The following is a 13,849-nucleotide window of genomic DNA, read 5'->3' on the forward strand; positions in this document are numbered from 1 at the left end:
TTCTTTTTTTATTTGTATTTTCTTCTACGTGTTTTGAATCCTGACTTGGCTGAATACTTGCGTCCTGAGTTCCAAAGTCATCGTTGGTAGTATCGTGTAGGGGTTGAGTGATCGTTACTGGCAGAGGTCATGTCATTTCCTATACGTGTTTTCTTTGCACTTTGTCTAATATTATTTATCTCATTGGCCCTGTCATTAATATACATAACAATAGTTTTCTAAGCTGTGCCAGTAGCAAGAGTGTAATAATATTCAGTAAGTCTAGATTTATTATTAATAATAGTAAGCAAATCATGTAGCTTTTTACATGGGGAGCACAAAATCTGCAATCTTGTCAGGAGTTATTTTTATATGTACATAACATTTAGTGCACTGGGCAAATCATTAACGGCATACTCATTTAAAAAACTGCTGTCATTACATTCAGCAACAAAGACAAGTAAAAGATTTTTAATTTCTCAATCTGCTTTTATCTTCATTTTAACAGTCTGTATCTGCTTTAGCTAAGGTCATTAAGGCTGAATAGTTGCACTGCATTATACCGTGTAGGTGGACTTACTGCTGATATTAAATCCTAAGTTCTTTCTTATATGGTGAGTATGTGTCAGGCTGTTTCAGGATTACCTGTTGTTGTCTTCACCTTATGATCGTTTGGCAACATAATTTCCTCTCTCCTCTCGTTTATTGGCTGTTGTTAGTAAGTATCATTTTCTGAATTCTCTGTTACACTATTCACCAAGCTAAGTGACCTTTAATATAATTGTAAAGTATAACCAAGGACGGTTACTATAAAATGACTGATAAAACAAAAAAGTAGTAACCCAGAAGCCAAGGTCCAAGGATTCACTTTAAAAATGAAAACACTTAAAAAGCCGCATAAAGATGTTTTATTATAAAGAACAGGCACAAAATGATTAAGTGCTTTCATCCTTAAACAACACAGAACCTCATCAGAATCACCATAAACTACCCAAGAACCCATTTTATACAAAATCTCTCTAATTAAACAATCATTAAATTAATACAAATGTGTTAAAACAGTGGGATTTTAAACTGCACACAATTTTTTTTTGTTTCACACAATTAAAAATGATAAAACTTCCACTGGACTACTGCATAATAAATGAATAAATATGTTGCTAAAACAATAATCTTAAGATCTTGCAGCTCTCAAAATTAACTCAGATTGAATAGAGGTATATTCATTCAAACCAGGGTTTGAGGTGGCTTGCAGTTTTAACTGCCACTTCAGTTCCTTATTTTCCAACAAAACCTTAATGTTACCACCCCTGGGGTTATACGCAACACCATCAATAATGCTGAAAACAAGTTTAGGAGATACGGGACATACCCTGGAGTGTTTAAACAAAGCATTGTTTTCTTTTTTATTTTTAATATCATATACATGCTCATAAATGATTCTCTGTAAAGCCCTCTCAGTTTTACCAATATAAAAATAAGAACATCCTACGCATACTGCCATATGGTTCACCCATTTACTGGAACAATTCTTGTTAGTAAAGAATACCTTAGACATTGCACTGTTGTTCAAAACCACAAATTCATTTTCATATGTATAGGAGCACGGGTTGTAAGTAGTGCATTTCATGGTGTGCTGGGCTCCATAAAATCCTCCTGGATTCGCATAATGATTCTTATCAAAAAAGCTTTAAAATTTCCTTCGGTTTTATATGTAAATGATGGCTCATTCCTCACCATTTGGATTTATTTTAAAAATACTCCAATTACTTTTAAATATATTTCTAACCAAATCCATCTGTTCACTATATTGCAAAACCATTGCTCTCTCAAAGTTCTTATTATTATTCTTGAACTTGTCTTATCTATCCACAGTTACTCCAAGGCCTACCCCACTTAGAGGCATATATTTCTTCCCTCATTCTGATTGAACGTAATCTCTAATATTGTTAACCAACAAAGGGGGGTATTTTCTGTCCAAAAACATTTGGACAACCTTATCTAATTTCCTATCTAAGTCAAAGCTCTGGGAGGTCATTCTTGATATTCTAATGCACTGGCCTTTAATGAGGCTCTTCTTATGACTTAATAGGTGAAAACTATTAAAATCCAAATACGAATTAATAAATGTAGTTTTTCTGTAAACTTTTGATTTAAAACCACTAGTAGTGTGCTCAGTGAAAGTGTCCAAATAATTGATTTCCATTCTATCAAAATTATATGTAAATCCCAAAAATTCTTATGAATTATTTAAAATTCTACAAACTTATGAATATTCTCTTCTGAACCCTTCCATAAAATAACAATACCATTCAAAAACTGAATGTAGAGGGCTACATTATGAAAGAATGTAGAAATAAATACCACTTGGTTTTCCCACTCCAGTAAATACCAAATTTGCATATATGGTGGCATAGGAAGCTCCCATAGCCATCCCTCTTTTCTGTTTGAAAAATTCCCCCTCAAAGAAAATGAAATTATCTAATACTAATGCCATCATTTCTTCCAAAAGTCTGATTTCATCTCCTGAAAAATGGATGTACATGCATAGACTATTCATAAAATATTCCATCCCTCTATCCCTGGGTATAGACGATAAAAGATCCTTTATATGAATAGTAAGAAAAATTAAATCTTTGGTCCAAAAATCCTGTTTTAATCTCCCTACAAAATCCCAAGAATCAACCAGGAGATGGGGACTTGCCTGTAAATGAGTTTGAGCCATGTAGCAATAAAAAATGAAAATGGATAGGTTTTGGAGCCATTAGCTACCACAATAGACCTGGGGGGGGGGGGGGGGGGTTCTAATATTCTTATGAATTTTAGGAATTCCAAAAAAAAGTAGGGGCCACTGGGTTTTCTACTTTCAAAGCTGTATATAAATCCTTAGATATTCTCTGCTCAACTAGATATTCATCCAGCAGGGAATCTATTCTATGATACCCAATATTGATCTCATTTCTAGAAACCAGGGAGTAAGTGTCTAAATCATAAAGTAACTTAAACATAGCCCCTGAATAATCCAATAAATTAAATAAAACCAGTCCCCCTCCCTTATCGGGCTTCATGATACCAACAGTACTATCATTTCTTAACTAATACAACAATCGCTTCTTATTTATAGTGAGATTATGATGGTGCACATTCCATTTATTATTGCAAAGTGAATATATATCCTCTGTAACTGCTTTTTCAAAAACCTGTAAAGTAGGATTAAGTTGTGGATTGAAAGTGCTCTTTTTCATAAAATCACCTTCCTTCCTATGTGCTTCCATTCCCTTCTTTTCACTAAAATAAATAGATAAATTAAATTTCCTTAAGAACAATTTAAGTTCTATGAGGGTATCTACCACATCTAACTTTGTAGAGGGAACAAATTTAACTCCTTTCTGAAATAAAGTAAAAAATTCTTTCCTTATCGGCTTTCTCGTATAATTGTAAATATGGTAGCCTTGGTAAGAGAAATCTTTCCCATCAGATGTGACAATATCCAAATCAACCTGTCCTATTTTTGTTGCTTGGGATAATGTTTGGTCCCTCCCCCAGTCTTGAAAAATTCCAATATCTTTGGTTTTGATTCCGTAATTCCTGTTGGGGAGAAAAAAACTGTGAATCCCTTCTATGCTCCCGATCTGTTTTTCTCCATTATTACCCTCCCCAGGTCTCCAAGCATTCACACATGTTTTAATTACATAAACCTCTTGTTTGGCATATTGCCCCAATTCTCTTTCGAATTTCTTTTGCTTCCTTTTAAGACCAGCATTACATTTCCTTTCAGCACTTAAAATTGACTTGCTGTAATAATTTTCCCACTTTTAAAAAACTAAATCATTCTTAATTTTAACATTAAGCTGTTCACCCTCATGCAAAAGACTGTTAATATTAACCACGTTATACTTAATAATCATATTCATAAGTTCAAAGCTGTGTCTGTTAAACATCTGTACAAAATCATTAAACATATTATCATCATAGTTCAGACCAAAGGAAAATTTAAACACCTGTAAGCCCTATGGAACTATATTCAGCTCTAAACACTCTTTGACATATTTATTGTCCATTTGCAATGATTTTGCTTTAAAAAGTTTCTTCTGCATAATATTTATACATCCCTTTAGAGAGCATTCCTCAGCTGCATCCCCTTGCTAGTCATTATAAGAACAAACGTTATCATGATTATTAAAAGCAGTATAAAAAAAATTCCTTTTAACTAAATCCTATAATAAAGAGGAAGCAGTTCTATTTTGGTTCGTTCCCATATTAAAATCACTGTTTGTAGTTCCAGCAATACTGGGAACACTAGATACCACATCATAAGTTTTTTTTAGGCACAGTACCTTTTCTAGATGGTAATAATATGTCAGAGGTAGACACATGAATGGAAAAGTCCTTCTCAGACTCAGAGGGAATATCTCTACCATGCTATGACCAAGTCCTTCTGTCTTGTTGCTAAACAACCCCCCTTCCAAGCTAGATTGAAAGGGAGTAGAACTTCCTCTTCCACTTAAAGATGGTTCCGTGGGTCACCCTCCATTCGGAGCAGGCATTGAGCTGTTGGATGCTCCCTCACCATTCAGTGATGAAAGATTGTTTTTTCCTCCTTTCGGAGCTAACAAAAACCCTATATTATATTGTGTGCTACAAATAGCACAAGCCTTTGGTTGCAATAATATTTCAATAAGTCTGGTGAGTTCCCCTTTCATAATAGCCACCTGAGAGCATAAACTGTTGACTTCCTTATGGCGCATGGGTGAAAAGATAGAGGGAATATCATCCAGTGAATCCATAATCAGCTTCTAAACTTTAAAAGACGACTATAAAGTGTTTTTGTTTTTATATTGCTAAACTGAGAGGGCTTTATGGAGATACATTTATGAGCATGTATATAATATTAAAAATCAAAAAGAAAACAATGCTTTGTGTAAACACTCCAGGGTATGTCCTGTATTTTCCAAATTTATTTTTGGTATTATTGACATTGTTGGGTATTACCCCAGGGATGGTAACATTAAGGTTTTGTTGGAAAATAAGGAATTGAAATGGCAGTTAAAACTGCAAGTTACCTCATACCCTGGTTTGAATGAATATGCCTATATTCAGTCCGAGTTAATTTTGACAGCTGCAAGATTTTAAGATTACTGTTTTAGCACGTCTATATTATAAGATCGATGTTTGAAAACATCGAACAACATATGGTCGACACCATATGGTCGATGTCTTCAAACATCAACCTTATAAAAAGACAAAAAAAAAAAAAAGGAAAAAGTACCCTAACGGGTTTAAGCAAGGGGGCAAGCCTCTCTGCACCCCCATGTTGGAGGGCTGCATCCCCACACCCCTCGCTACTTAAATATAACAACTCTGAGACCACACTACATTGCAGTAAATACGCTCGATATTCTGAGTGTTCGATATTTTCCTGTCGACAATGTCAGATTCGACATTGTCGGCTTTCGAGAATATAATATAGACCCGTTTTAACAATGTATTTATTCATTTATTATGCAGCATTCCAGTGGAAGTTTTAACATTTTTTAATTGTGTGAAAAAAAAAATGTTGTGTGCACTTTAAATCTCACTGTTTTAACACATTTGAATTAATCGAATGATTGTTTAATTAGAGGGATTTGGGTATAAAATGGGTTCTTGGATAGTTTATGGTGATTCTGGTGAAGTCCTTTGTTGTTTAATGATGACAAAGCTTAATGGTTTTGTGCCTGTTCTTTATATTAAATGTCTTTATATTTTATGTGGCTTTTTAAGTGTTTTTATTTCTAAAGTGAACCCTTGGACCTTGGCTTCTGGGTTACTACTTTTTTGCTTTAATATAATTGCTTAATATTCAGAATACGGACACTGCTAGCACTATTTTTCCTACTACATCAGGAGGTTGTTTTGCTATAATTAGTTTCACTGGCTCCTTCTAGCAGTATAAAAAGGTTTCCAGGCTAGTTGTGGGCATTATTTTCTGCAGAAGCTAAATCCATGTGTCTTGCTATTGTTTGGTACACTCTACTGAGCTTTTTGTTCCCTATTTTCTCTGTTATAAAGTGATTTAGTGTGATGTTGTCCATCACCCAACTGCATATCCAACTACACTGCACAGACACAGTCCCTTAGAGCCTTAAGTTTCTCTACATATAACCTACTCCTCCAATTTATATTGTACTTTTGTAATTTAAATATTCAGTAGTCATGTGAAGAGGCTCTGTTTCCCACAAGGTTTCATGTTCTTCTTCTTATGGAGTCTTAGATTGTCTGTTATAGACTAGCAGAATCTCCAGTGAATCAACTCCAGATTCGTAGGCACAGTGTCCCCCTCAGCCCGCATTAGTAAGCACCCGGAACGATGGATTTGCATTTTCTAACCATCTTTGTAGCTGGATAGTTGAAATGGTCATCCTGTGACATTTTAGCTATTGCTTCATGTTTACTGACAACCACCTATGATTTAAACCAGCAGACACAATGTGTGAAAGATGTAATTATACAATGTTTTTGGAGGTAAAGCTATCTCACAAAGCCACAACAATAATAAGCAGGTTGCCAGTACTATACAACCCAATGTCAAACAAATCACACACACAGATCAGACTAAACGCATATGCCTACATATACTGAGGCTCCTAAAAGTAACATGCCTAAATCATAAAGGCCTCCTAAATTTAACCTAAGAAACAAATACGCTCAGTATCCTCAAAAACTCACATCACAGACATACCAGGAAACGTAGGAACATATTAGGCATGTTATTAAGGGGATCCTAAGATGCCCAGCCATATACATCTTAAAGCAGACTCTTTTCATACATTTAATAGTGCACACCCTTCAAATCGAAGAGGGTTGTACATGATAACCCTGGTGTAAATTTATGTCTGTCCATCCAGTCAACTAGCCTTGAAGTTAGCCAAAGCAGTACTTTGTTTGACCTGTAGTGATAACTTATTCTGTAGGATTGGAATATGTTAAGTTAGGAACCTGTCCCTCCAGTGATTCTTGTTTATTTGTTGGTGCATATTTAGGACCTTCATAAGGGTGTTTGTAGAGCTACTTGTTTTACAAAGAAATAGGAGGTAAAATAGGATTGGTTCTGTCCAGTCACGAAAGGCAAGACACGGTTCACCCTGCATCAACCTGTAGGCTACTGCATATAAGGAGAGTCATGCTAATCTATCAGGGTAAAACCTTTAATATTCTTGGTTAGAATGTTTGGGGCCTTTTCAATGGAATGAAATGCTTGGATTTATACATACCAAAGGGAGCTTTAAATTCAGTGATGGGTCTGATAAGAGAAGAGCACAGTGATACAACAACTTCTTTGGATCTTGAAATATTCCTTTGGAAATCAACTGTGCTGGATAGAAGGATTTCCTGACTGAAAATATGATTATAAAATGAGAGAGAGAGAAAGTGAGAGAAAGAGAGGGTGAGAGAGTTATCCACGTAAGCACTTAGGTCTGTTATGACCGTATCTGTCTGAAGAAGAGTTACATAACATATATGGTGGGAGCACCTTTTCTACCAAATGCTACCATTTAGTTTGAGACTGTTTTTGATATACCATATATGTGCATAATCCAGCCCTTACTAGAGCTGTTTTGTATCAATGGATGAGCAGATAAGAGTGCTCAGTTCGCAGTTATTATCTTGGATATTGGCTTGTATGTCTGCAAAATAAATGTCAAACTGGAAAGTGCCCAGAAATGATCCTCGTGGCACCTCACCCCAGTTACATACAATTTTACATTCATAGAGGGAGCTTGCAACTTTCACAGCTTGGGATCTGTTGCCTAGCCAATTTGCAATCCAGCAGACAATGTATGGATTTACACAAAGCTTGTCGAATTTTTGAATAGTACCTGCATGGTGAGGAGTGTCAAAAGCCTTGGCCAGGACAAACTAAGCAATGTGTACAGAATGATCACTGTCCATAGCCTCTGTAACCTTTTCAAAGAAGGTTACTAGATTCAGGAGACGGGATCTGCCCTTCACAAAACCAAGTGGATTGGGATCTAGATCAGTTAGGTTGCCTTTGTCTGCATAAATGAGTTCTTCTTATGATATGTTCCACATGCCTTTGCATATGGCTGGTGAGGCTGATGGGTCTGTAATAGCCCATGTCTGTAGAAGGGCCACATTGTGAAGGGGAGTCACAGTGGCTATTTTCCAGGCATCGGGAACTAACTCTGTAGATAAGCTGAGGTTGAACAGTTTAAGTAGATTAAGCAGAAGCTCAGGCAGTACACACTCACCACTGATGAGCATGCAGTCCAACATATTATCCAGTTCCACGTGAGTATTATTTTTAGCCTTTGACAGGGATTTTAAGACTTATTCTAAAGTGATTTAAGGGGAAACTAAATTCTCAAGGATAGTGAGGGGGGGCAGCAATGTGGATAAGAGGGGTACAGTTCGCACTAAATCTGTCTGCTAATATCTTAGCTATACATTTGGGGTCAGAATGGATGATATTATTATGGATGAACTCAGTGCATTGTTGGGCATTATTAATTTATTTTCTGAGATAAGTGAATAAAGATTTATAGTTTTCTTTGGAATCTGTAGTAACTTAAATTCATACTCTGCTTTATGTTTTCTAATAACATATATCTAGGAGTCACTGTGAGTCAGTTCATAAGCCCATAAGATAAACCTCCATGCAATCCAATATCTTATTCATAGATGACTCCACTGTGAGACACACTGATGCACCACTTGCCAGGTTGTGCAAAGAGAGGGCCACAGTCAGTTGCGAGTCAGGCACCAGGATTCGGAACATCATGCAAGCACTCAAGGGCTTACACCATAAGTACACATATGACACAGCCATAGCACACATGGGTGTAAATGACTTCAGACTTACACCATAAGTACACATGTGACACAGCCATAGCACACATGGGTGTAAATGACTTCAGACGTACACCATAAGTACACATGTGACACAGCCATAGCACACATGGGTGTAAATGACTTCAGACTTACACCATAAGTACACATGTGACACAGCCATAGCACACATGGGTGTAAATGACTTCAGACTTACACCATAAGTACACATATGACACAGCCATAGCACACATGGGTGTAAATGACTTCAGACTTACACCATAAGTACACATGTGACACAGCCATAGCACACATGGGTGTAAATGACTTCAGACTTACACCATAAGTACACATGTGACACAGGCATAGCACACATGGGTGTAAATGACTTCAGACTTACACCATAAGTACACATGTGACACAGCCATAGCACACATGGGTGTAAATGACTTCAGACTTACACCATAAGTACACATGTGACACAGCCATAGCACACATGGGTGTAAATGACTTCAGACTTACACCATAAGTACACATGTGACACAGCCATAGCACACATGGGTGTAAATGACTTCAGACTTACACCATAAGTACACATGTGACACAGCCATAGCACACATGGGTGTAAATGACTTCAGACTTACACCATAAGTACACATGTGACACAGCCATAGCACACATGGGTGTAAATGACTTCAGCCTTACACCATAAGTACACATGTGACACAGCCATAGCACACATGGGTGTAAATGACTTCAGACTTACACCATAAGTACACATGTGACACAGCCATAGCACACATGGGTGTAAATGACTTCAGACTTACACCATAAGTACACATGTGACACAGCCATAGCACACATGGGTGTAAATGACTTCAGACTTACACCATAAGTACACATGTGACACAGCCATAGCACACATGGGTGTAAATGACTTCAGACTTACACCATAGGTACACATGTGACACAGCCATAGCACACATGGGTGTAAATGACTTCAGACTTACACCATAAGTACACATGTGACACAGCCATAGCACACATGGGTGTAAATGACTTCAGATGTACCTTCATGGACTATATGAAGAGAGAGACATGATGCAGCTATTGGAATATGTGCCTGAGGCTGGTATGAACCTAACCTTAAGCATCATTTTACTCTCACCAAAAACAATGTTGTAATATTTAATTTTATTTATTTTACTTGTGTTTATTTTGCTGGGTAGAGCACTGATCTACACAGATCTTTATCAGACTCAGCCTAAGAGCTATGTCTGGTTAAGTGACTTGCTCAGAGTCACACCGTTAGGCAACGGAGGCCGAGGGAATCAAACCTAGCACCACTGGACCACAGGAAACAGCACATTATAATATGAATAAAACATTACTCATTTCAACAACTGGTTTATCTTCTGGTATCATTCTAAGGGAATACAATATGCAGTAGTCTGGGAGTAGATGATAAATAGTCCCAACTGCTTTTCCTATGATGGCCTGCACCCCTTCTTCCAAGGCTTTTGTATATTAGGTAAATACTTGTCCTCCCCATAGTGCCTTTTTTGACAGTGTCAGTTTACGAAAGCTTCCATGATAAGTCTACAGAATCCAGATAAAATTAAGGTATTGCTGCAGAGTTCTTGGGACCTTAGCTCACAAAATCCACTCCATGCAAGCATTCCCTAGCCTAAAAGACATTAATATATGTGCCATCACAGAGACATGGTTCAAGGTCATTGAAGGCACATCATCAGTACAGAGTTTCAGTGCCAATTACATGTTCAGGCCCACAGCATTAAATGTATGCACTAATGGTGGCAGTGTCTCCATATTCTTAAAAAATTCTTCAACTCCAGACTCATTAGACAATATAATGACCTAGTACTATACCTTGCTATTCAGAGATCATAAAAAGGTTAATCTACTAAAACTGTGTGATGACCTGGCTAAATTCAAAAGCCCCTTCCATCTTAATTAGCCCATTACATATGTGGAATCCTTCACTGCCAAATTTTATGCACATGTAAATGGCTATATAGACACATATATCTCTTAGAAATAAATACAATGCAAAATCTAAGATGAATACATTATAGTGGAACCCAAATATAAAGAGGCTCTATAATAAAAGAAAAAACAGTATTATACACAGAAATAAATCTAACTCTCAAGATGCCAAAAACACTATCGCTAAATTAAACAAGGGACTCCAGACCCTGATCAAATAAATCAAAGCCAAATACAAGATAAAAATAGTCACCCAGGTGAAGAATAAACACAAAACCTTCTTTAATTATCTTAAAATGTCAAAAGCAGTGCTGAGAACTGTGCAGAGCTAATAGTAAATACCAAATACTCAGGCCCAGAGGATAAAGCCAATCTACTATCAGATAAATTTAGCTCAAACTTCACCCTCCCTCTCCCTGCTAATACTCTCAGATCACACGCCCACTCATATACCCTCCTCATATCTCCAAATAATGAGTTCTCAAAGTACTCTCTAAAGGCAAAAACACTATCCGTGGGGCCAGGTAACACACTAAGCTGCCTACTGATTACCCTGAAACATGACTTGTCTGATCTGCTGCAGAAGCTATTCAGTTTAGGCCTCAAAACAGACTTTGTGCAGGATGAATGCAGGACAGTAACAGTCATTCCTTTGCACAAATGTGAGACTTCATTTGGACCTGAGTAATTATAGGCCCTTAAGCCTGACTAGTCTCATCTGTAAGGCTATGGAAATAATCAATATATAAGAGCATAGTTAACCTACAGACTCTCAACTCAACCCAGTTCAGATTTGTAAAGGCCGGGTCCTAAGTACTTAATCAGGCTGACTTCTTCAAAATGAAAGTTACTGAAGCAATGGATTAGGGCAAAGGAGTACACACCACATACCTAGAGCTCAGAAAGCTGTTCACCATCCCACACTTGGGTATCATAGAAAAAATCTGCAAGCTAAATGTCAGATGCTCCCTCTGACAGGCCAAAAAAATAGCCATTAAGATGATGGAGTGGTCTATTGAGGATAAGGAAGAAATGATGTATTGTTATTAATATGCAATCAGCACAGAATTTCCAGACAGAAAGATTCAAATAAAAAATTACGTTCATTAGTACAACAGATCCATGAAAAACGTTACATAGACAAAGAAACTTTGGGCCACCTAGAAAAAGAAGCAGCAGAAGAAGTGTGAAAATATAAAGAACAAAGCCCACAGATTTTTGAAAGCTATAAAAAAGAAATATGGAGATGGGGAAGAAAAAGAGATGTGATATGGTGCAATATTTATGCAAAGGAGAAAGCAAAACTGTTCGCGTCTATATCACCATTTTGAAAATTGAGTAGTTTGAATCACTAAATGTCGAACTGACATGATCGAACTATCCAATTTTTGAATACTGATTAAAAAACAAAAACAAACCAAAAAATGAACTAACTGGTGTAGGCAGGGGGCCAAGCTCCCCTGCACCGCCCACACCCTCCTCTACTTAAATATACCAACTCCTAGAATGCACTACATTGAGGTAAACGGAAATCTCCCCTTACAGAGATTTCTGTTTACCATTTGACATTCTGCACTTTCGGCATTCTCGATGCGACAATATTAAATTTGATATTGTCAGCATTCAAGATGCTGATAGGGACCCAACTGTTCAATATAAAATAAAGCACCAAATATATTTGAAGAGAAATACAGACTCAGGCACGCAGATATGGAAAATTTCACAATATAAAAAAACAAGAAAACAAAAGGGGAAGGAAGAAAAGAGGATTAGTAATGGCAAAGTTAAAGAAATAGAAATTTGGTTTATGAATTCCCTGCGAAGTGAAGGATTTAGTGTAGAAAATCCAACTCAGGCAACATCACAGCATGATGGAACAATGACTTCTCAAATTAAGGAGAAACAGGTGGAATGGGAAGCATCTGATCACTTGCCACATGATGATGCTCTGGAGCCTTCAGAAGGAAACCAGTACCAAAGTTCAGCTGGAGTTGGACAGCAGGAGAAGGAACAGGAAACAGTTGTAACTCTGATGCAGGCATTATTATGCATTGATGGACCAATGAGTTCCCATATGAAGCAGCAATGGATGATGAAGGATGCCTCAGAAGAGGCTGTGTCATAAGAAGACATTCTGGAACTTTATGTAGAATGCCTGGAGGAATCAGAGTGCAAAGAATGTGCCCTCAGTTTTGAAGAAAATGATGTAAGGAAAGGGTTGCTTTTCTTTAACAGAGATGAATGTACACATTAAGATCGATGAAAGAAATAGTTTACAGAAAATAAATAAAACCCAAAATGTCACAAGTCTGCTAAAACAGATGAACACAGTAATCAAAACTAGTAACAGAAATTCTTGTGATAGAATAGGATACATTACTGTGCAGCTAAACTAATAACAGATAAAGTCTTATCACAAAAAAATGATAAAAGAAAGGAAGGGAAGAAAATAATACCATCATAGAAGCACAGATAAAGCTATAAAGCTCTTAAGACAAGAAACATCACAGTTAGTAAAATATAGAAGAGGGTACAGATCAGCAAAATACTTAGAAGGACAGATGTGATAAAACCAATATCAGAACAGACCAGGATAAATTAAGGATATCAGCACAGGAGAAAATCTTAGAAGATATGCAGATAAATATAAAGGAAAAGTACAAAATAAACAATTCATTGACTACCCAAAAACGTTTTATAGATAACTGGGAAACACAGCAAAGGAAAAGAGACACCACCAAAAAAGAAGAAATAGACACATTTTGGAGAAATATTTATGATGCCCCTGTGGACTAAAACAAAGACGCTGAATGGATAAAAAAATAAACAGTAAGGAGTTCAAATGTACAAGATATAAAATGGGATGAAGGAACAGCTAGAGAAATTGAAACAAAATTGAGAAAAGCTCTTTAATGGAAAACCCCAAGACCAGATGCAATATCTAACTTCTGGCTAAAACTATTATTATCTTTAGTCACTGATTTAGCCCTGAGTAAGACCTACGTATATGTAAATGCTGAACAGATACCAGCCT

Source organism: Protopterus annectens, chromosome 1.part1 (genome assembly GCF_019279795.1).
Source record: "Protopterus annectens isolate FY-2018-M chromosome 1.part1, PAN1.0, whole genome shotgun sequence".
Lineage (NCBI taxonomy): Eukaryota > Metazoa > Chordata > Ceratodontiformes > Protopteridae > Protopterus > Protopterus annectens.